Source organism: Pseudophryne corroboree, chromosome 1, assembly GCF_028390025.1.
Source record: "Pseudophryne corroboree isolate aPseCor3 chromosome 1, aPseCor3.hap2, whole genome shotgun sequence".
Taxonomy (NCBI): domain Eukaryota; kingdom Metazoa; phylum Chordata; class Amphibia; order Anura; family Myobatrachidae; genus Pseudophryne; species Pseudophryne corroboree.
The window spans coordinates 1,033,246,041-1,033,271,305 of record NC_086444.1 but is presented as its reverse complement, the minus strand read 5'-3'; the positions used below and the strand labels follow the sequence as shown (position 1 = coordinate 1,033,271,305).

The 25,265-nt window shown below is 45.9% G+C and overlaps 1 protein-coding gene across 3 annotated transcripts in view; it reads left to right on the top strand.

The window, feature by feature from the left end:
• Window positions 1–25,265, top strand: part of CFAP97 (cilia and flagella associated protein 97) — a 170,509-nt gene that overhangs the window by 43,366 nt on the left and 101,878 nt on the right. The gene's annotated exons all lie outside the window — the stretch shown is intronic.

The following is a 25,265-nucleotide window of genomic DNA, read 5'->3' as shown; positions in this document are numbered from 1 at the left end:
ATCCTGGACACGGAAGAGAAGAGGGTTTTTCTCCCGATGGAAAAAGCCCGGGACCTCCAGAACATGGTCAGAGACCTGCTAAAACCAAAAAGAGTGTCTGTTCATCAATGCACTCGAGTTCTGGGGAAAATGGTGGCAGCCTACGAGGCCATCCCCTTTGGAAGGTTTCGTGCAAGGACGTTTCAGTGGGACCTCCTGGACAAGTGGTCCGGGTCCCATCTACAAATACATCAGAAGATAAGCCTGTCCCCCAGGGCCAGGGTGTCTCTCATGTGGTGGCTGCAAAGTGCTCACCTTCTAGAGCAGGGATGGGGAACCTTTTGGTCCTCCAGCTGTTGTTGAACTACACATCCCAGCATGCCCTGCAACAGCTTTAGCATGGCCAAATAGCAAAACTGTAGAAAGGCATGCTGGTTTGTGTAGTTCAACAACAGCTGGAGGACCGAAGGTTCCCCATCCCTGCTCTAGAGGGTCGCAGGTTCGGCATTCAAGACTGGGTTCTGGTGACCATGGACGCGAGCCTCCGAGGATGGGGAGCAGTCACACAAGGAAGAAATTTTCAGGGGCTATGGTCAAGCCAGGAGGCTTGTCTACACATCAACGTACTGGAATTGAGGGCCATATACAACGGCCTATGACAAGCAGAGAATCTTCTTCGCGACCTACCGGTTCTGATTTAATCAGACAATGTCACAGCCGTGGCTCATGTAAACCGCCAAGGCGGGACAAGGAGCAGAGTGGCAATGGCGGAAACCACCAGGATTCTTCGCTGGGCGGAAAATCACGTAAGCGCTCTGTCAGCGGTCTTCATTCCAGGAGTGGACAACTGGGAAGCAGACTTCCTCAGCAGACACGATCTCCATCCAGGAGAGTGGGGCCTCCACCAAGAAGTTTTTACAGAGATAACAAGTCTTTGGGGAATTCCTGACATAGATATGATGGCGTCCCGCCTCAACATGAAGCTTCGGAGGTATTGTGCCAGGTCAAGGGACCCTCAGGCAGTAGAGGTGGACGCCCTGGTGACACCATGAGTGTTTCAGTCGGTCTATGTATTCCCCCCCCTCTTCCTCTCATCTCCAAAATATTGAGAATCATAAGACAAAAAAGAGTGCAAACAATACTCATTGTTCCAGATTGGCCTCGAAGGGCCTGGTATTGAGATGCTCACAGAAGATCTGTGGCCTCTTCCTCTCAGGGAGGACCTGTTGCAACAGGGGCCCTGCGTGTTCCAAGACTTACCGCGGTTACGTTGAACACCGAATCCTAGCTATTCCGGAGGAAGTCATCCCTACTCTGATAAATGCTAGGAAAGAGGTGACGGCGAAACATTATCACCGTATCTGGAGGAAGTATGTATCTTGGTGTGAAGTCAAGAATGCTCCTACGGAAGATTTCCATCTGGGCCGTTTTCTCCACTTTCTACAGGCAGGAGTGGATATGGGCCTAAAATTAGGCTCCATTAAGGTACAGATTTCGGCCCCGTCTATTTTCTTTCAGAAGGAATTTGCTTCTCTTCCGGAAGTCCAGACTTTTGTAAAGGGAGTGCTGCACATCCAGCCTCCTTTTGTACCCCCAGTGGCACCATGGGACCTTAACGTGGTGTTACGGTTCCTGAAGTCTCATTGGTTTGAACCTCTTCAAACGGTTGAATTTTAAATTTCTCACTTGGAAGGTGGTCATGTTGTTGGCCTTTGCATCTGCAAGGCGAATGTACGAATTGGCGGCCTTGTCTCACAAGATCCCCTATTTGATTTTCCATGTGGATAGAGCAGAGTTGAGGACTCGTCCTCAATTTTTGCCTAAGGTGGTTTCTTCATTTCATATGAACCAACCTATTGTGGTGCCTGTGGGTACGGGTGACTTGGAGGATTCCAAGTCCCTGGATGTCGTCAGGGCCTTTAAAATCTATGTAGCCAGGACGGCTCGGGTTAGGAAAACAGAAGCACTGTTTGTCCTGTATGCAACCAACAAAGTTGGCGCTCCTGCTTCGAAGTAGACTATTGCTCGCTGGATCTGTAACAAGATTCAGCAGGCTCATTCTACGGCTGGATTTCCGTTACCAATTTCGGTAAAGGCCCATTCCACTAGGAACGTGGGCTCTTCTTGGGCGGCTGCCCGTGGCGTCTCTGCTTTACAGCTTTGCCGAGCAGCTACCTGGTCGGGTACAAACACTTTTGCAAAGTTCTATAAGTTTGATAAAAGGGAGAAATATCGGCTGCGCTTAAGGTGCTTTACAATTGGGTATAAATCACGGAGAGCTGACCACCTTCTAAATAAAATGGATTTATTACAATAAAAAATACATTAACAACATTTAAAATAAATCATATAAAACATAATAAATGACAAATTGTACTCTGAAACACCATAGAATGAACACACAGTATCAATAGAGATTTAAGTGTGGTGTTCACCTAATTCTAAGTATAGAATTGAAACTTATTTTAAAAATTGTAGCAGCGATGTAACTAAACGGTTACAATATAACTATCTGCAATATGGATGGAGACAGCAACCTATAGGTTTATTTCACCAATAATCTGAGACAGAAAAATGAGGGGCCCAGCAGTCAGGTGTGCAATAAGCAGTATACAATTTTACCTCTCCTGTGGGCTGGTACTACCGAGCGTCCTCGGTATAGTCCTGTGTGGAGCCCACCGTATGATGTTTTAGGAAGAGAGACTTGATTAAGGAATAATCATGCTGATTAGCTGTTATATTAGGAGTCCCGGATACAGGGTAATTCCCTGTGTGTTACCTTGGGCTGGTGGAAATCCTTTTTGTGCCCTAAGCATAGGTATTAACACGTCTTCCAGGACATCAAGGAAGCACACGCTGAAGCCGCTAATTGCGGTGAAGGTTCACAGATGTTATCCAGAATCGTTGTGCTGGTTTGTGTGAAGCTGGAGTGTTGTCCCACGGCCAATTAGCCGTTTTGGGTGATAAATGCTGGTGCTGTCTCACAACCCGGTGTTGCTTTAGAGTGGTAATGTAGGCTGTCGTTTTTCCCACTGCCGGGGACAGCCGTCTGATGATAGATGCTGACGAGTCCCGCTGCCGATTGCAGCCGTCTAACAGTGCGGGATGGTGCCGTGTAGAGGTAGCAGTATAGCTACCATGCAGATTAAGGAGATCACCGCTGTAGACAGAGTTCCTTGAAACTGCGGTGCTGGTGATTCAGAGTAAAAAAAGGGGGAGGAGCCTAACGCGTTTCGTCACGGTTAACGTGACTTTTTCAAAGGTATACCACCTCCACTGTGTTGATCCTATATATAGCATTAATAGAAGTGCTGCCATGTGTGGCTAATAAAAGCTAATTTGAAACTCATTTAAGAAGGTCAACTCTCCAATCATTTAGCAACTAGATGGCTATCAATATGTTACTCTTTTTTTGCTATAAGTTTGATACCCTGGCTAATGAGGACCTTGCGTTTGCTCAGTCGGTGCTGCAGAGTCGTCCGCACTCTCCTGCCCGGTCTGGAGCTTTGGTATAAACCCCATGGTCCTTATGGAGTCCCCAGCATCCTCTAGGACGTAAGAGAAAATGAGATTTTAAACCTACCTGTAAATCTTTTTCTCCTAGTCCGTAGAGGATGCTGGGCGCCCGTCCCTGTGCGGACAAAATCTGCAAGGCTTGTATATAGTTGTTGCTTACATAAGGGTTATGTTACAGTTGAGATAAGTCTTTAGCTGATGATGTTTTGTTCATACTGTTAACTGGTTGCGTATATTCCAGGTTATATGGTGTGGATGGTGTGGGCTGGTATGAATCTTGCCCTTAGATTAACAAAATCCTTTCCTCGTATTGTCCATCTCCTCTGGGCACAGTTTCTCTAACTGAGGTCTGGAGGATGGACATAGAGGGAGGAGCCAGTGCACACCCATTTAAAAGTTCTTTATAGTGCCCATGGTCCTTACGGAGTCCCCAGCATCCTCTACGGACTAGGAGAAAAAGATTTACCGGTAGGTTTAAAATCTTATTATTTGGCATCACAGAGTTCTAAATTCCGGAAGGAATGACTTACTGTAATGTGTTTTGTTTTTTTTTTGTATATTTTCTACCAAGGGAGTATGTAAGTCTTAGGAGGCCATTTATTATTGTATATATGCTGCTTAATCGGTTTACAGGAAATATTAAGTATCTCTTGAATGTATAACAGAGACCGCAGCAGGTATCTTTGGTATCTGCTGCAATCACTCCGTTCCCGCTGGCAGCCGCATCCCCCATAGGCTTCTGTCGGGGATGCGATGCTGCCAGGTTTACCAACATCTGGAACTCAAAGCATTCCCAGTATTGCCCCCGCACAGCTACCACCATCTGTAGATTGCGGTAGCCTGTTGTATAGCCTATGGGGTACCCTCCACCAGAAATGGCTGCTGTGCATGTGTAGTCAGCAGTACTGCGCATGCTCAGAAGCATCGGCATCCTTTACAGCACATTGCAGGGACAGGCCTGTGGGTGCAGGATAATGCATTCTCCCAATGTGATCACATTCTGCAATGTGATCTTCAGGGCTAATATCGTACCCAGATCACATTGTAAATACTTGTGGTATAGAAACCGTTGACATACTTGAATGTATGTAAATGTCCCATGCGTCACACAGAGAATTGCCTCTATGTGATATTTATATAGTTAACCGTTGCAAATGTAGCATTTCTGCATTTTAGTTAAATAATGAGAATTAATCAAGTCCGGTTCAATAAATCATTGGCTTTAATGTGCTAGCGGTCTTTTTCTTTTTTTGTTCTGCAAAAATTCAGTATAATGTTCTGTTTTTAATTAGTGTTGATTTGGTAGCGCATGAATATTCTGCTGGAATTACAGGTTTCCTTCCTCCGTCCTCATTACTGCTGGATACAGCTAGGAGTCTTTGTCTTCTGCTTTGTAGTGAGCTGACATAACACCCACAGGAGCTCCAAGGTGGTAATAAACAGATGACACTGTTGCTGGGAATGTCATTGCTGGAAGCGCTGGTAAATATAAAAGAGCTGCTAATAGCAGTCATACATCTATACAAGAAAAGCTTTTAAGTACTAAACTGAATGGGTGTGGTATGTTAAGTAGACAGTTCTCCTGTCGATATGCATCAGGTTAGCATGAGGCTGCTTAGCATGTCAACATTCATTATAACTACCCAACGTTTCTTGTGGGTGTTTAGTATGAAATACCTACAATCAAAATCCCGATGGTCAAAATACCAGCAACAATTGACCGACAGTCAAAATACAGATAAGGTCCAATACTGACATTTAAAATACTGACATTTAAAATACCGACATTTAAAATGTCGACGGCTGCGCTGGCAGGCGGCTACCAGCCGCGTCCTGGGTGACGTGCCACAGCGGTCTTGACACGTCTACGTTGTCCGGACTGTACCCTGCCTAATGTCGTTGGCACGTCCCCTCCCGCCCTGTGACCGCCTCTCACTGGGCTCCCAGGGTGCGTGCGCACTCCACAAAGGGCTTCAGAATGCAATCGCTGCCGCTGAGGCGATCCAGTCTGAATTAGGCCCTATGTGTCTGCCCATTGAGCGCAACATTAGATAGATCGATATATATATATATATATGACGAAATTTAGAATTAAATGAAACGTTGACACCGATAATGATGCTGTCCAGTCAGCTTCTTTGATCCTGCCTGATGCATGTTCATTAAGTCCTGTGAGTGCCGTGTTCCTGCCTTCCGTATTCAATTTTCTTCACACGGGCACCTGGGCCTCTACTCCGTGGTGGATTATATTGGAGTGCCAGTCCTACTTTGCATTATATATATATATATATATATATATATATATATATATATATATATATATATATATATATATATATATATAGTGTGTATACTCTTGCTCTCTCGCTCTCTCGCTCTCTCTCTCTCTCTCACGGAGGGCACACACTGCTTTTCTAAAAAAAAAAAAAAAAAGCTTAGCAGGTCATTTATTCCTCGGTTGCATATTCTATGGAGAATATGTCTCAAACGATCATGCTATTGATCGAAACGTTAACCTAACCTGTGAATGTCTCCTATGAATAAATTATCTGCTAATTTTTTTTTTTTTTTTTTAGAAATGCGATGAGTGCCCTCCTTTATTGTGCCTTTATCTATGGATTGATCTACTTGCAGTGGAGCACCATCTGGATGTCTATTTAATGAGCTATTGAGTGCGGGTAAAATATATATTCACACACACACACACACACACACACACACACACACACACACACACACACACACACGTGTTCAACATGCACTTCATTTCTCAGGTAGTCTGGTCTGCAAAATTTCCCTGCTGTCTAGTACTATCAGACTGGAAGGCAGAGCAGATCCCTCCCCCACTGTAAAATGAAGGGCTCATTGTTGCCGACAGGAACAGATGTGGGAGAACATCTGTTCCTGATGGCAACTATGAGTAGACTGGCTGCGTTCACTCACTGCGTTTCAGCAGCCGCGCGTTGTGTTACTAGGCCTTCCGTATAGTACGCAAGTGGTGCAGTATCTGGGCAGCGCTGTCATCTGTGTCCAGCCAGCAAGTGGAGCAGGTTATCTGTGTCCAAAAAGAAAGTTGGGCAGTATCTAGGCCACTGTTAAAAACAAAAAACAAATGTGTCTTAAAAAAATGTTTCTTAAAAAATGTCACGCTCCTGAGAGCGGGTGTTTCTCACCTGGACTCAAAGCGGTACAACCATGCTGTATGAGGGGGAAAGGGGCTTCCTATTATCATTTTTTGTACCGGGCCCCACAGTTTCTGATGGAAGCCCTGTTTAAGCACCCAACATCTGGATCATTGCCGGTCTGACTACTCATTTTACGCACAGAACTTTATGGGGTATGTTAATCTGGTTGGGAGACAACCCCACACAGATTAATGGTTAATAGTTATTTGTTTTTATGCAGAATTAGTCTCCTCAAGATGGATGATAATTGTGAAGATACCGGGTTCCAAATCACTCAGGCACAGTGGTAGATGAAAAACCAACAGTGGTTTATTGAACAGAATGGGTTATAAACCGTTCAGCACACCTCTGTAATCCAATTCCACACGACAATTCCCACTACAAACTTCTGACAGAGCATTACTTCTTAGTCAGGAGCAGAGAATCTCAACTCTTCAACTCTCTGGGTAGCTCTACTTATACCCCAGAAGCCTCATATTGCAGTGGTGTGTGTGACTTCTTTGTCTTAGGATCTTACAGCACTGGAATACAAAACATATTCTAATCAAGGCGATTACATCAGCCAGAGAGCCACCATGTCTGGTCAGCTCACTGTTGGACAATAGGGAGTAAACAAAAAAGGACAATGGTACCTTATATGACTCACCCTTTGAGTGTCCACTGTGGTGTATGAAAACAATAGGAAACTAGGTCTAACATGAATACATTATCTAAAGGGTAACAGATAACATAACACAGTTGCATATATTAACAATATTAAGGTTGATTTAAACACAGTATTGGGTGAGCAGTAATGGACATGTTATGGAGAATGAACAAACGGATGAATTGAATGTATATGGCTATGGGTATAAAGTACATATTTGACATGGGAAATGAGGCATAGCTATATTAATTGTCACAGACCTCATTTCTTTAAAATAATTTTATTTTTATCCTGTGTTTGACCCAAAGCGATGCTTAAGTTAAACACTTTTTCTCTAACGTCCTAGTGGATGCTGGGGACTCCGAAAGGACCATGGGGAATAGCGGCTCCGCAGGAGACTGGGCACAAAAGTAAAAGCTTTAGGACTACCTGGTGTGCACTGGCTCCTCCCCCTATGACCCTCCTCCAAGCCTCAGTTAGATCTTTGTGCCCGAACGAGAAGGATGCAATCTAGGTGGCTCTCCTGAGCTGCTTAGAGTAAAAGTTTAAATAGGTTTTTTTTATTTTCAGTGAGACCTGCTGGCAACAGGCTCACTGCATCGAGGGACTAAGGGGAGAAGAAGCGAACTCACCTGCGTGCAGAGTGGATTGGGCTTCTTAGGCTACTGGACATTAGCTCCAGAGGGACGATCACAGGCCCAGCCATGGATGGGTCCCGGAGCCGCGCCGCCGTCCCCCTTACAGAGCCAGAAGACTGAAGAGGTCCGGAAAATCGGCGGCAGAAGACGTCCTGTCTTCACTAAGGTAGCGCACAGCACCGCAGCTGTGCGCCATTGCTCTCAGCACACTTCACACTCCGGTCACTGAGGGTGCAGGGCGCTGGGGGGGAGCGCCCTGAGACGCAATAAAAACACCTTTTTGGCAAAAAAATACATCACATATAGCTCCTGGGCTATATGGATGTATTTAACCCCTGCCTATTTTTACATAAAAAAGCGGGAGAAAGGCCGCCGAAAAAGGGGCGGAGCCTATCTCCTCAGCACACTGGCGCCATTTTTTCCTCACAGCTCCGTTGGAGGAAGGCTCCCTGACTCTCCCCTGCAGTCCTGCACTACAGAAACAGGGTAAAACAAGAGAGGGGGGGCACTAAATTGGCATATAAATATATACAGCAGCTATATTAGGGAAAAACACTTATATAAGGTTATCCCTGTATATATATAGCGCTCTGGTGTGTGCTGGCAAACTCTCTCTCTGTCTCCCCAAAGGACTAGTGGGGTCCTGTCCTCTATCAGAGCATTCCCTGTGTGTGTGCTGTGTGTCGGTACGTTGTGTCGACATGTATGAGGAGGAAAATGGTGTGGAGGCGGAGCAATTGCCTGTGTTAGTGATGTCACCCCCTAGGGAGTCGACACCTGACTGGATGGTCTTATGGAAAGAATTACGTGATAGTGTCAGCACTTTACAAAAGACTGTTGACGACATGAGACAGCCGGCAAATCAGTTAATACCTGTACAGGCGTCTCAAACACCGTCAGGGGCTCTAAAGCGCCCGTTACCTCAGGTCGATACAGACACAGACACGGACACTGACTCCAGTGTCGACGGTGAGGAAACAAACGTATTTTCCAGTAGGGCCACACGTTACATGATCACGGCAATGAAGGAGGTTTTGAACATTTCTGATACTACAAGTACCACAAAAAAGGGTATTATGTGGGGTGTGAAAAAACTACCCGTAGTTTTTCCCGAATCAGATGAATTAAATGAGGTGTGTGATGAAGCGTGGGTTTCCCCCGATAAAAAACTGCTAATTTCTAAAAAGTTATTGGCACTATACCCTTTCCCGCCAGAGGTTAGGGCGCGTTGGGAAACACCCCCTAGCGTAGATAAGGCGCTCACGCGCTTATCAAAACAAGTGGCGTTACCGTCCCCTGATACGGCCGCCCTCAAGGAACAGCTGATAGAAAGCTGGAAAATATCCTTAAACGTATATACACACATACTGGTATTATACTGCGACCAGCAATCGCCTCAGCCTGGATGTGCAGTGCTGGGGTGGCTTGGTCGGATTCCCTGACTGAAAATATTGATACCCTGGACAGGGACAATATATTATTGACTATAGAGCATTTAAAGGATGCATTTCTATATATGCGAGATGCACAGAGGGATATTTGCACTCTGGCATCAAGAGTAAGTGCGATGTCCATTTCTGCCAGAAGAGGATTATGGACGCGACAGTGGTCAGGGGATGCGGATTCCAAACGGCATATGGAAGTATTGCCGTATAAAGGGGAGGAGTTATTTGGGGTCGGTCTATCGGACCTGGTGGCCACGGCAACGGCTGGAAAATCCACCTTTTTACCCCGAGTCACCTCGCAGCAGAAAAAGATACCGTCTTTTCAGGCTCAGTCCTTTCGTCCCCATAAGGGCAAGCGGGCAAAAGGCCACTCATATCTGCCCCGGGGCAGAGGAAGGGGAAAAAGACTGCAGCAGACAGCCTCTTCCCACGAACAGAAGCCCTCCCCCGCTTCTGCCAAGTCCTCAGCATGACGCTGGGGCCTTACAAGCGGACTCAGGCACGTTGGGGGCCCGTCTCAAGAATTTCAGCGCGCAGTGGGCTCACTCGCAAGTGGACCCCTGGATCCTGCAGGTAGTATCTCAGGGGTACAAATTGGAATTCGAGACGTCTCCCCCTCGCCGGTTCCTGAAGTCTGCTTTACCAAAGTCTCCCCCCGACAGGGAGGCGGTATTGGAAGCCATTCACAAGCTGTATTCCCAGCAGGTGATAATCAAGGTACCCCTCCTACAACAGGGAAAGGGGTATTATTCCACGCTGTTTGTGGTACCGAAGCCGGACGGCTCGGTGAGACCCATTTTAAATCTGAAATCCTTGAACACTTACATAAAAAGGTTCAAGTTCAAGATGGAGTCACTCAGAGCAGTGATAGCGAACCTGGAAGAAGGGGACTACATGGTGTCTCTGGACATCAAGGATGCTTACCTCCATGTCCCAATTTGCCCTTCTCACCAAGGGTACCTCAGGTTTGTGGTACAGAACTGTCACTATCAGTTTCAGACGCTGCCGTTTGGATTGTCCACGGCACCCCGGGTCTTTACCAAGGTAATGGCCGAAATGATGATTCTTCTTCGAAGAAAAGGCGTCTTAATTATCCCTTACTTGGACGATCTCCTGATAAGGGCAAGGTCCAGAGAACAGTTAGAAGTCGGAGTAGCACTATCTCAAGTAGTACTACGACAGCACGGGTGGATTCTAAATATTCCAAAATCGCAGCTCATTCCGACGACACGTCTGCTGTTCCTAGGGATGATTCTGGACACAGTCCAGAAAAAGGTGTTTCTCCCGGAGGAGAAAGCCAGGGAGTTATCCGACCTAGTCAGGAACCTCCTAAGACCAGGCCAAGTGTCAGTGCATCAATGCACAAGGGTCCTGGGAAAGATGGTGGCTTCTTACGAAGCGATTCCATTCGGCAGATTCCACGCAAGAACTTTTCAGTGGGATCTGCTGGACAAATGGTCCGGATCGCATCTTCAAATGCATCAGCGGATAACCCTGTCTCCAAGGACAAGGGTGTCTCTCCTGTGGTGGTTACAGAGTGCTCATCTCCTAGAGGGCCGCAGATTCGGCATTCAGGATTGGGTCCTGGTGACCACGGATGCCAGCCTGAGAGGCTGGGGAGCAGTCACACAGGGAAAAAATTTCCAGGGCTTGTGGTCAAGCATGGAAACGTCACTTCACATAAATATCCTGGAACTAAGGGCCATTTACAATGCCCTAAGTCAGGCAAGGCCTCTGCTTCAGGGTCAGCCGGTGTTGATCCAGTCGGACAACATCACGGCAGTCGCCCACGTAAACAGACAGGGCGGCACAAGAAGCAGGAGGGCAATGACGGAAGTTGCAAGGATTCTTCGCTGGGTGGAAAATCATGTGATAGCACTGTCAGCAGTGTTCATTCCGGGAGTGGACAACTGGGAAGCAGACTTCCTCAGCAGACACGATCTTCACCCGGGGGAGTGGGGACTTCACCCAGAAGTCTTCCACATGATTGTGAACCGTTGGGAAAAACCAAAGGTGGACATGATGGCGTCCCGCCTCAACAAAAAACTGGACAGATATTGCGCCAGGTCAAGGGACCCTCAGGCAATAGCTGTGGACGCTCTGGTAACACCGTGGGTGTACCAGTCAGTATATATGTTCCCTCCTCTGCCTCTCATACCCAAGGTACTGAGAATCATAAGAAGGAGAGGTGTAAAGACTATACTCGTGGCTCCGGATTGGCCAAGAAGGACTTGGTACCCGGAAATTCAAGAGATGCTCACGGAAGACCCGTGGCCTCTACCTCTAAGAAAGGACTTGCTCCAGCAGGGACCATGTCTGTTCCAAGACTTACCGCGGCTGCGTTTGACGGCATGGCGGTTGAACGCCGGATCCTGAAGGAAAAAGGCATTCCGGATGAAGTTAGCCCTACCCTGATCAAAGCCAGGAAGGATGTAACTGTGCAACATTATCACCGTATTTGGCGTAAATATGTTGCGTGGTGTGAGGCCAGGAAGGCCCCTACAGAGTAATTTCAACTGGGTCGATTCCTGCATTTCCTGCAAACAGGACTGTCTATGGGCCTCAAATTAGGGTCCATTAAGGTTCAAATTTCGGCCCTGTCAATATTCTTCCAAAAAGAACTAGCTTCAGTTCCTGAAGTTCAGACGTTTGTCAAGGGGGTACTGCATATACAGCCTCCTTTTGTGCCTCCAGTGGCACCTTGGGATCTCAATGTAGTTTTGGGATTCCTAAAATCACATTGGTTTGAACCACTCACCACTGTGGACTTAAAATATCTCACATGGAAAGTGGTAATGCTGTTAGCCCTGGCTTCAGCCAGGCGTGTATCAGAATTGGCGGCTTTATCCTATAAAAGCCCTTACCTAATTTTTCATACGGACAGGGCAGAATTGAGGACTCGTCCTCAATTTCTCCCTAAGGTGGTTTCAGCATTTCACTTAAACCAGCCTATTGTGGTGCCTGCGGCTACTAGGGACTTGGAGGATTCCAAGTTGCTGGACGTAGTCAGGGCCCTGAAAATATGTTTCCAGGACGGCTGGAGTCAGAAAATCTGACTCGCTGTTTATCCTGTATGCACCCAACAAGCTGGGTGCCCCTGCTTCTAAGCAGACGATTGCTCGTTGGATTTGTAGTACAATTCAGCTTGCACATTCTGTGGCAGGCCTGCCACAGCCAAAATCTGTAAAAGCCCATTCCACACGGAAAGTGGGCTCATCTTGGGCGGCTGCCCGAGGGGTCTCGGCTTTACAACTTTGCCGAGCAGCTACTTGGTCAGGTGCTAAATTCTACAAATTTGATACCCTGGCTGAGGAGGACCTGGAGTTCTCTCATTCGGTGCTGCAGAGTCATCCGCACTCTCCCGCCCGTTTGGGAGCTTTGGTATAATCCCCATGGTCCTTTCGGAGTCCCCAGCATCCACTAGGACGTTAGAGAAAATAAGAATTTACTTACCGATAATTCTATTTCTCATAGTCCGTAGTGGATGCTGGGCGCCCATCCCAAGTGCGGATTGTCTGCAATACTTGTACATAGTTATTGTTACAAAAATCGGGTTATTATTGTTGTGAGCCATCTTTTCAGAGGCTCCTCTGTTATCATGCTGTTAACTGGGTTCAAATCACAAGTTGTACGGTGTGATTGGTGTGGCTGGTATGAGTCTTACCCGGGATTCAAAATCCTTCCTTATTGTGTACGCTCGTCCGGGCACAGTATCCTAACTGAGGCTTGGAGGAGGGTCATAGGGGGAGGAGCCAGTGCACACCAGGTAGTCCTAAAGCTTTTACTTTTGTGCCCAGTCTCCTGCGGAGCCACTATTCCCCATGGTCCTTTCGGAGTCCCCAGCATCCACTACGGACTATGAGAAATAGAATTATCGGTAAGTAAATTCTTATTTTATTACTATGGAACAATTGCTAAGGTAAATATTTATGTAAACAACATGAGGTCTTAAAATAATTTATTTTTGGGAAGGTGTAGTGTGCATCTGCAAGTGTTAATGTTCTTTATCAAATGAAATTGCTTTTGTGATGAAGTTTGCTTCACTTGTATATGATATACTGTATTTGTAAATTTTATTTATTGTTCTTATACGTAAGACCAGTTGCATTTTAGACTAACTGGGCATTTTTAGGTTTTAACTTCTTTCCTAAACATTGAAATAAGCAAAGGTAATAGTTTGGTAGGGGCTAGATTAGTGTGTAATTTGTATCCTTTATATACTGCAACATTTACTTTTTCTTTGGAAATTATCCTAAGCACCTCCAGAGGGTTCGGGCAACTTCACCACCTGATTGATGTAGAGCTAGAATTGTTTTTCCCTTCCATGGAAGTAGCCAATAACAGGACTTGGCTATTTGTGCAGAATTCAACACAGATTAAAGACTAGTCATAAATTGTTTTTTATTTTAGGCCCATCTCATTTGTAATGAGCTTAGTTATTTAATAATTCACTATAACTATTCCTTTTGAGAAATATACACCATATTTATACTTTGTGGGCTTTCATCTGCACAAGTGAGCAAATATTGCTTGAGAGTCTCCTGTTTATCCTGGTTGTACTTGAGTTTGTAACTCCAAATAAGCTCACAAATAAGCTCACGGCTCAGAGTTTTGATTTACTTGTTCTCTCATTGTGTCAGTTTGTGTTTGTTGCGCTGGGTCAATGAAGTCCTTGATAAATACGGGATCTTGGTTGTTATATCCAAGTACAACTGTTTTTTGCATGAGTCAGTTGTCTGTATTTCTACTGTTCCTGCACAGAACTGTGACAAGGGAATGTACACAACCCCAACTATAAACACAGTAGCGGATTCATGCTTTAATGCCTTGGTAGTTCTGCCTCTTGCCATAAATGTTTAAACTTCTATGATGGTTTTCTATTTTCTATTTTGGTGCTTGTCATACTTGCCAACGTTTTACTGGAGATACTGGTGGGAGAGGTGCAGGGTATGTGGCTTTGTGAACTGCTTAATCGTGTCCTGCCACCTTCTGAGTCTCACAGACGTCCTCTTCCTCTTTTGCTTCCTTTTTTTGCTTTCTCTTTTTTGCTTCCACTTCTCTTATTTTGCTTCCACTTCCTCTTTTTTTTTTTTACTTCATTTTTGCTTCCTTCTTCCACTTCCTCCTTCATCTTTTACTTCCTCCTTACTCTTCATCCTCTTCCACTTCTCAGACATGCGGGGGGATGGATGTCTGTCTTCCACTTCCTCGTTGGCTACCACTTCCTCTTTCACTTCCTTTTTGCTTTCTCTTCCTCTTTCCTCCACTTCCGCTTACTCTTCCTCATTTGCTTCCTCTTAATCTTCACACTTTTCTTCTATGGCTTCCACTTCCTTTTTTCTTCCTCGTTTGCCGCTTTCAAATCCTTTTGCTTCCACTTCCTCTTTTGCTTCCTCTTTCCTCGACTTCCTCATTTGCTTCCACTTTCTCTTTTGCTTTTCTTCTCTTGCTTCCTTCTTCCACTTCCTCCTTTTATCTTGCTTACCCCTTGCTCTTCCTCCACTTACTCCCTCGCTTCCTTTTTCCTCCTGGCAGAGGAAGCAAATGAGAGAAAGCAAATGAGGAAAAGGAGCTTCCTCATTTGCTTTCTTTTTCATTTGCTGCTTCTTCCTCCTCAACCTCCTCCTTTTCCACTTCCTTTTTGCTTCCTCTTCCACTTCCTCTTCTTTTGCTTCCTCTTCCTTTTTTCTTCTACTTTCTCTCGCTTTCTTTCCTCCACTTCTCCTTCCTCCTCACCCTCTTCCTCTTGTTTCCTCATCTTAAAAGCATAGATGGTTGAGCAGGTGGGCAATGTGGGAGCAGGAGCAATGTGCTTACTTTGCTTCCTCTTCTACTTTCTTTTCTTTTGCTTCCCTTTTTTGGGGCTTCCTCTTCCTTTTTTGCTTCCCTTTCCCCTTGCTTCGTCTTCCACTTCCTGTTTCACTTTTTGCTTCCGCTTCCTATTTGCCTTCCTCTTCCGTTTCCTCTTTCTCTTTTGCTTCCTTCTTCCACTTCCTGCTTCCTTCTTGCTCTTCCTTTTTTGCTTCCTCCATTTTTTGTTTCCTCTTTTGCTTACTCTTCCTCACCCTCTTCCTCTTGCTTCCTTATCTTAAACTGAAAAGAGAAGATGGTTGAGCAGGTGGACAATGTGGGGGCAGGGGCATTGTGCTTACTTTTCTTCACTTCCACTTCCTCTTTTGCTTCCACTTTTTTGGTGCTTACTCTTTTGCTTCCTCTTCCCCTTGCTTTGTCTTCCTCTTCTTCTCTTTTGCTTCCTTTGCTTCCACTTCCTCTTTTTCACTCCCTCTTACTATTTTGCTAACACTTCCTCTTTTGTTTCCTCTTCTGCTTCCTCGTCCTCATTTGCTCCCTCTTAAACTAATGTAGAATGTGAAAATTCCTGAAAAGAGAAGATGGTTGAGCAGGTGGGCAATGTGGGAGCAGGGGTCTGGAGGAAAAGAACAGAGGAGGTGGGAAGGGATTGAGTCAAGTGGGCAATGAAGGGAATCCAAAAATCTAAACCAAATTACTTTATCTACCTCATGTTTTGCGTTACGGGAAAAATGCATGTTTCTTTTAATAGAATTAAAAACGCTGGGTTCAGTCGACATTAGGGATACCATTTTTTAGGGGTGCTTAAAAAAGGGATACATTACTACCATAAAAACAAATTGGCATGGTACTCTGTTTAATAGTGGAGAAAAAATAATAATGAAGTTGATGTTCGATTTGCTGTTGTACCGCATTCATAATTGACAAAAAAAAAACATTTAATTTTAAAACCTTTAACATAACTTGAGTCCATAACTGAAGTTAAGTCAACAATCTCATTATTTTTCCCTTGTTTGAAACCTGTTGTAACGGTCTGTAATTTTCCTTAAACTTTCAGCAGAAAGTTTATACTGCCTTCCAGTACTTCCTTGGATAGTAGGCACTTTTGTTACATAAAGGACATAAATAAAAGGAACAAAGCACTTATCTCTTGAAGGCCTTGACAGCACATTTGTTGATTGGTTTCATTTCATAAAGTGTACTAGCACATCTAGTTCCTCCAAATTACATTGAATGATATACCCAATGTACCAGATGTTATCATACACTGCTGCTATGTATGTTCCAGATTGCAAATCACTTTTGTCTAAATTTTTTGTGACTCTGGTCATAGTAACACTAACTCTGGTTCCTGCTGTCTTCATGTTGTCTGATGACAATCGGGATATGTGTAGCTCATCATTACTAATAGGCCGAAATCTGTGATGAGTACATGTTCCTGCCACAGTCTTTGCTGTTTCTAGGCTGCTATGCAGCTTGGTTTTGCCGTCTTCTATTTTGTTTTGTGACACGTAAAAAAAACCTTGTGCTATGTACATTTTTAATTTGCCCAGCTATACAGGTCCAAAGGTGTCAAGATGTGATGGGTTTCCACTGCTTCCAGACTGGTGTTTGTGGCTAGACGTTTAAATGTCCCTCCAATGCCATCACACGGATTCTTACCATGAGATGTGGCAAAAAATTCCATTCTGCTTAAATGTTAAAGTCATCCTTATGGAAGCATAAGTTCAAAAAGTTTTTGCAGTTCTTGTATTGTGCACTAGCACCATCACTAAAGTAGTGAACATACTAATTTTGGTAATAGTTTCACTAAGTGTTTCATAACTACCGTAAAGAAGGCATGCACAGTTATGGCTACATGGTCATTTGCTATCGCTAATAATGCACAGGCTCACACAGTTTAAAGCGTCACAATCATCTTGCCTAAAATATACAACAAATGGGTGGAGTGTTGCTTGTGAAGTGTCCCAGTTGAATCCTTGAATTGCATCCTGACACACAAATTAATCATTTTCCGCAAAATCTAGTACAGGTTGCATATTCTATATCTATATAATATATCTACAGTATATACACACATAATATATATGTCATTATCTCAGTAGGGGACCCAAAAATGTGGGATTTTGGATAAGGGATACTCAACCTGTAATACAAAAGCTTCTGTTTCTAGGCGAATAGTTTTCTTCAGCTGGCATAGGTATTCAGCCTGCGACTTAGTTGTATACAGATGGGCTGTTGCATCATCAACAGCACTACAAATGCGGTATGGCATGGTTTTTAACAGTGTGTAAATTTTATGTTTGAGGTACATCAATAATCAAGCGTCAACTTGATGATTTTTTTTTCTCCACTATGAAACTGAGTACATTGCTGATTTTTTTTCCCTGTGATCGTAATGTATACATTTTTTAAGCACCCACCCAAAAAATGGTTTCCCTAATGATGACTGAACCTAGCATTTATAATTCTATTTGAAAAACGTGCGTTTGTGCTGTAATGCAAAACATGAGGCAGATAAAGTAATTTGGTTTGGATTCGGGAGGAAAAGTTACCTTAGGGGTCCAAATTTTGTGGTGATTCCTTATAAACACCCGTGATACTTCAAATAAACTGGATAAAGAAGCCGAAATGAGTAAATAATTTAATACATTGAAAAAATAAGAATTTACTTACCGATAATTCTATTTCTCATAGTCCGTAGTGGATGCTGGGGACTCCGTAAGGACCATGGGGAATAGCGGCTCCGCAGGAGACTGGGCACATCTAAAGAAAGCTTTAGGACTATCTGGTGTGCACTGGCTCCTCCCCCTATGACCCTCCTCCAAGCCTCAGTTAGGATACTGTGCCCGGACGAGCGTACACAATAAGGAAGGATTTTGAATCCCGGGTAAGACTCATACCAGCCACACCAATCACACCGTATAACCTGTGATCTGAACCCAGTTAACAGCATGATAACAGAGGAGCCTCTGAAAGATGGCTCACAACAATAATAACCCGATTTTTGTAACAATAACTATGTACAAGTATTGCAGACAATCCGCACTTGGGATGGGCGCCCAGCATCCACTACGGACTATGAGAAATAGAATTATCGGTAAGTAAATTCTTATTTTCTCTAACGTCCTAAGTGGATGCTGGGGACTCCGTAAGGACCATGGGGATTATACCAAAGCTCCCAAACGGGCGGGAGAGTGCGGATGACTGCAGCACCAAATGAGAGAACTCCAGGTCCTCCTCAGCCAGGATATCAATTTTGTAGAATTTTACAAACGTATTTGCTCCTGACCAAGTAGCTGCTCGGCAAAGTTGTAAAGCCGAGACCCCTCGGGCAGCCGCCCAAGATGAGCCCACCTTCCTTGTGGAGTGGGCATTTACAGATTTTTGGCTGTGGCAGGCCTGCCACAGAATGTGCAAGCTGAATTGTACTACAAATCCAACGAGCAATAGTCTGCTTAGAAGCAGGAGCACCCAGCTTGTTGGGTGCACACAGGATAAACAGCGAGTCAGATTTCCTGACTCCAGCCGTCCTGGAAACATATATTTTCAGGGCACTGACAACGTCTAGCAACTTGGAGGCCTCCAAGTCCCTAGTAGCCGCAGGCACCACCAATAGGTTGTTTCAGGTGAGACGCTGAAACCACCTTGGGGAGAAACTGAGGACGAGTCCTCAATTCCGCCCTGTCCGAATGGAAAATCAGATAAGGGCTTTTTTAGGATAAAGCCGCCAATTCTGACACGCGCCTGGCCCAGGCCAGGGCCAACAGCATGACCACTTTCCATGTGAGATATTTTAACTCCACAGATTTAAGTGGTTCAAACCAATGTGACTTTTGGAACCCAAAACTACATTGAGATCCCAAAGTGCCACTGGAGGCACAAAAGGAGGCTGTATATGCAGTACCCCTTTTACAAACGTCTGAACTTCAGGGACTGAAGCTAGTTCTTTTTGGAAGAAAATTGACAGGGCCGAAATTTGAACCTTAATGGACCCCAATTTCAGGCCCATAGACACTCCTGTTTGCAGGAAATGTAGGAATCGACCCAGTTGAATTTCCTCCGTCGGGCCTTACTGGCCTCGCACCACGCAACATATTTTCGCCAATTGCGGTGATAATGTTTTTGCGGTTACATCCTTCCTGGCTTTGATCAGGATAGGGATGACTTCATCCGGAATGCCTTTTTTCCTTCAGGATCCGGCGTTCAACCGCCATGCCGTCAAACGCAGCCGCGGTAAGTCTTGGAACAGACAGGGTCCTTGCTGGAGCAGGTCCCTTCTTAGAGGTAGAGGCCACGGATCCTCCGTGAGCATCTCTTGAAGTTCCGGTTACCAAGTCCTTCTTGGCCAATCCGGAACCACGAATATAGTGCTTACTCCTCTCCATCTTATCAATCTCAGTACCTTGGGTATGAGAGGCAGAGGAGGGAACACATACCCTGACTGGTACACCCACAGTGTTACCAGAGCGTCTACAGCTTATTGCCTGAGGGTCCCTGGACCTGGCGCAATACCTGTCGAGTTTTTAATCATGTGGAAGACTTCTGGGTGAAGTCCCCACTCTCCCGGGTGGAGGTCGTGCTGAGGAAGTCTGCTTCCCAGTTGTCCACTCCCGGAATGAATACTGCTGACAGTGCTATCACATGATTTTCCGCCCAGCGAAGAATCCTTGCAGCTTCTGCCATTGCCCTCCTGCTTCTTGTGCCACCCTGTCTGTTTACGTGGGTGACTGCCGTGATGTTGTCCGACTGGGTCAACACCGGCTGACCTTGAAGCAGAGGTCTTGCTAAGCTTAGAGCATTGTAAATGTCCCTTAGCTTCAGGATATTTATGTGAAGTGATGTCTCCAGGCTTGACCATAAGCCCTGGATATTCCTTCCCTGTGTGACTGCTCCCCAGCCTCGCAGGCTGGCATCCGTGGTCACCAGGACCCAGTCCTGAATGCCTAATCTGCGGCCCTCTAGAAGATGAGCACTCTGCAACCACCACAGGAGGGACACCCTTGTCCTTGGTGACAGGGTTATCCGCTGATGCATCTGAAGATGCTATCCGGACCATTTGTCCAGCAGGTCCCACTGGAAAGTTCTTGCGTGGAATCTGCCGAATGGGATTGCTTCGTAGGAAGCCACCATTTTACCCAGAACCCTTGTGCATTGATGCACTGAGACTTGGCTCGGTTTTAGGAGGTTCCTGACTAGCTCGGATAACTCCCTGGCTTTCTCCTCCGGGAGAAACACCTTTTTCTGGACTGTGTCCAGGATCATCCCTAGGAACAGAAGACACGTCGTCGGAACCAGGTGCGATTTTGGAATATTGAGAATCCAATCGTGCTGCCGCAACACTACCTGAGATAGTGCTACACCGACCTCCAACTGTTCCCTGGATCTTACCCTTATCAGGGAATTGTCCAAGGAAGGGATAACTAAAATTCACTTCCTTCGAAGGAATATCATCATTTCGGTCATTACCTTGGTAAAGACCCGGGGTGCCGTGTACCATCCATACGGCAGCGTCTGAACTGATAGTGACAGTTCTGTACCATAAACCTGAGGTACCCTTGGTGAGAAGGGTAAATTTTGACATGAAGGTAAGCATCCTTGATGTCCCGAGACATCATGTAGTCCCCTTCTTCCAGGTTCGCAATCACTGCTCTGAGTGACTCAATCTTGAATTTGAACCTCTGTACGTAAGTGTTCAAAGATTTTAGATTTAGAATCGGTCTCACCGAGCCGTCCGGCTTCGGTACCACAACAGTGTGGAATAATACCCCGTTCCCTGTTGCAGGAGGGGTATCTTGATTATCACCTGCTGGGAATACAGCTTGTGAATGGCTTCCAAAACTGTCTCCCTGTCAGAAGGATTCATTGGTAAAGCCGACTTTAGGAAACGGCGAGGGGGAGACGTCTCGAATTCTAATTTGTACCCCTGAGATATCACCTGAAGGATCCAGGGGTCTACTTGCGAGTGAGCCCACTGCGCGCTGAAATTCATTGAGACGGGCCCCCCACCGTGCCTGATTCTGCTTGTAAAGCCCCAGCGTATACTGAGGGCTTGGCAGAGGCGGGAGAGGGTTTCTGTTCCTGGGAACTGGCTGATTTCTGCAGCCTTTTTCCTCTCCCTCTGTCACGGGGCAGAAATGAGGAACCTTTTGCCCGCTTGTCCACGAAAAGACTGCGCCTGATAATACGGCGTCTTCTCATGTTGAGAGGCGACCTGGGGTACAAACGTGGAATTCCCAGCTGTTGCCGTGGCCACCAGGTCTGAAAGACCGACCCCAAATAACTCCTCCCTTAATAAAGCAATACTTCCAAATGCCGTTTGGAATACGCATCACCTGACCACTGACGTGTCCATAACCCTCTACTGGTAGAAATGGACAACGCGCTTAGACTTGATGCCAGTCGGCAAATATTCCGCTGTGCATCACGCATATATAAAAATGCATCTTTTAAATGCTCTATAGGCAAAAATATACTGTCCCTATCTAGGGTATCAATATTTTCAGTCAGGGAATCCGACCACTCCAACCCAGCACTGCACATCCAGGCTGAGGCGATTGCTGGTCGCAGTATAACACCAGCATGTGTGTAAATACCTTTTAGGATACCCTCCTGCTTTCTATCAGCAGGATCCTTAAGGGCGGCCATCTCAGGCGAAGGTAGAGCCCTTACAAGCGTGTGAGCGCTTTATCCCCCCTAGGGGGTGTTTCCCAACGCACCCTAACCTCTGGCGGGAAAGGATATAATGCCAATAACATTTTAGAAATTATCCGTTGTTATCGGGGGAAACCCACGCATCATCACACACCTCATTTAATTTCTCAGATTCAGGAAAACTACAGGTAGTTTTTCCTCACCGAACATAATACCCCTTTTTTTGGTGGTACTCGTATTATCAGAAATGTGTAAAACATTTTTCATTGCCTCAATCATGTAACGTGTGGCCCTACTGGAAGTCACATTCGTCTCTTCACCGTCGACACTGGAGTCAGTATCCGTGTCGGCGTCTATATCTGCCATCTGAGGTAACGGGCGCTTTAGAGCCCCTGACGGCCTATGAGACGTCTGGACAGGCACAAGCTGAGTAGCCGGCTGTCTCATGTCAACCACTGTCTTTTATACAGAGCTGACACTGTCACGTAATTCCTTCCAACAGTTCATCCACTCAGGTGTCGACCCCCTAGGGGGTAACATCACTATTACAGGCAATCTGCTCCGTCTCCACATCATTTTTCTCCTCATACATGTCGACACAAAAGTACCGACATACAGCACACACACAGGGAATGCTCTGATAGAGGACAGGACCCCACTAGCCCTTTGGGGAGACAGAGGGAGAGTTTGCCAGCACACACCAGAGCGCTATATATATACAGGGATAACCTTATATAAGTGTTTTTCCCCTTATAGCTGCTGTATAGTTAATACTGCGCCTAATTAGTGCCCCCCTCTCTTTTTTTTAACCCTTTCTGTAGTGTAGTGACTGCAGGGGAGAGACAGGGAGCTTCCCTCCAACGGAGCTGTGAGGGAAAATGGCGCCAGTGTGCTGAGGAGATAGGCTCCGCCCCTTTTTCGCGTACTTTTCTCCTGCTTTTTTATGGATTCTGGCAGGGGTTAAATGCATCCATATAGCCCAGGAGCTATATGTGATGCATTTTTTTTTGCCATCCAAGGTGTTTTTATTGCGTCTCAGGGCGCCCCCCCCCCAGCGCCCTGCACCCTCAGTGACCGAAGTGTGAAGTGTGCTGAGAGCAATGGCGCACAGCTGCAGTGCTGTGCGCTACCTTGTTGAAGACAGGACGTCTTCTGCCGCCGATTTTCCGGACCTCTTCTGGCTCTGTAAGGGGGCCGGCGGCGCGGCTCTGGGACCCATCCAAGCTGGGCCTGTGATCGTCCCTCTGGAGCTAATGTCCAGTAGCCTAAGAAGCCCAATCCACTCTGCACGCAGGTGAGTTCGCTTCTTCTCCCCTTAGTCCCTCGATGCAGTGAGCCTGTTGCCAGCAGGTCTCACTGAAAATAAAAAACCTAATCTAAAACTTTCACTAAGAAGCTCAGGAGAGCCCCTAGTGTGCACCCTTCTCGTTCGGGCACAGAGATCTAACTGAGGCTTGGAGGAGGGTCATAGGGGGAGGAGCCAGTGCACACCAGATAGTCCTAAAGCTTTCTTTAGATGTGCCCAGTCTCCTGCGGAGCCGCTATTCCCCATGGTCCTTACGGAGTCCCCAGCATCCACTTAGGACGTTAGAGAAATCAATATTTAATCAACTAATTGTCAGACAGTAGAGATATTTGGCAAAAATAGTTGTTTTGACATCCTCTCAACTAAAAATTTTTTGGTAAAAATCTGAGATGGGTGGTGGACATTTAATTTTTTTTATTTTATTTTTTTGGGGGGTGGGATCTGATGATGGGTGGCCCAAGACTGAAATGTGCAACAAATTTGCAGCTTTACACAGAGGGAATTTTGTGTACCTGGGAAACGTAGAACACCCTCTGCCTTCACATAGGGGACAAAATGAACTTCTTTTTCTAATTCTTTACCAGGAATCAGTGAGGCACTTGGTATGGCTTGTAGTTCACAGCAATTACTGGATTTCAGCAATATCTGCCGCTAATAATGGTAGCTTTAAACAACTGTTGACATTGCTGGATTAGCAATAGGTTACCTAGGGCAATTGCCTAGGGGCCCTATATATAGTTACAGCAACAGCATGGTGGGCACTGTGACAAAGTGGGGCTGACTCTGAGTTGGATGCAGCCTTGTCCATATCAGTGACTTTTGCTGCTGTAACATCTCTGACTGTGGGGTCTATGTACTAAGGCTTGGAAAGAGATAAAGGGGCAGATGTATTAAGACCTTTAGAAGTAATACAGTGGAAGGTGATAGCAAACCAGCCAGTCAGCTCCGAACTGTCATTTTCAAACCCAGCCTGTAACTAGACAGAAGCTGATTGGCTGGTGAGTTATCACTTTCCACTTTATCACTTCTCCAGGCTTAATACATTGGCCCCAAAGTACCAACCAACCAGCTCCTAACTGTCCTGTTTCAAACCTCATCCTGTGTTGGCAGTGTTGCAACATGGCAGTTAGGAGTTGATTGACTGGTACTTTATCTCCATGCACTTTCTCTTTCAAGGCTTAGTACATAGACGCCTTTTTGCTAATGCGACGACAAAGCCCTTTGCTGGACTAAGATGCCCACTTTGCAGATTCTGAATATGACCTCCAATGTCACTTTCATCCCCACTGCCACCCTCCTGTCACACTAATACATTTCTGAATCAGAACTGTGCTAACAAACATCGCACCACATCAGCAGTGAGTGTGACTCAGGGCCTAATTCAGACCTGATGGTGGCTGTGCAAAGTCGCACAGAATGGTATCTCACCCCCGCCCTTTCCCTTGCCCATGTTTTCTGGGAGAAGACAGGGGTCTGCATGTGAACACCCCCTCCCCAGCGCGTTTCCATTGGGCAGCTGAGTAAGCTTACTCAGCTAGCCAAGTGCGTGGTACATTAGTCGCAGTGTTGGATCCCCGCTTGCAACATCGGTTGCATGTCCCTCCTGGAGATCAGACAGAAATACATTGCTGCTTGCATGCAGCATTGCATTTACGTCCCCCTCAGACACAATCATATCCGCTGTGAACTGGGGTTTCAGTTAGGCATTATGTGAAGGGGGGGGGGGGGGGGCGTGCTCCACCCATTTTGTTTTGCTGGGATACTACATTGCACTTATTTAATAACATTGCCAGTATATCATATTGACCATTTCATTGGTAGGAGCCCCCCACGCTAGCTGTTCAGGGGGCAGCCCTGGCTGTGGATGTAGTACTGCATTAAGGACGTGTTGGCTGCATGCTGCTTAGTAACCATGGTAGCAGAAGTGTCTAGAAGAAAGGGAAACTGATGTTCCACAATTTGTGTGCTCTGTATAGTTGTATTTCACCTGCTCTAACTACTGTTTAAGCAGGGGCAGATTGGGATTTAAAATCAGCCCAGGAAATTTATGGAAGCAGCCCTAATGGGGTGCGGTCTGATAAAGGG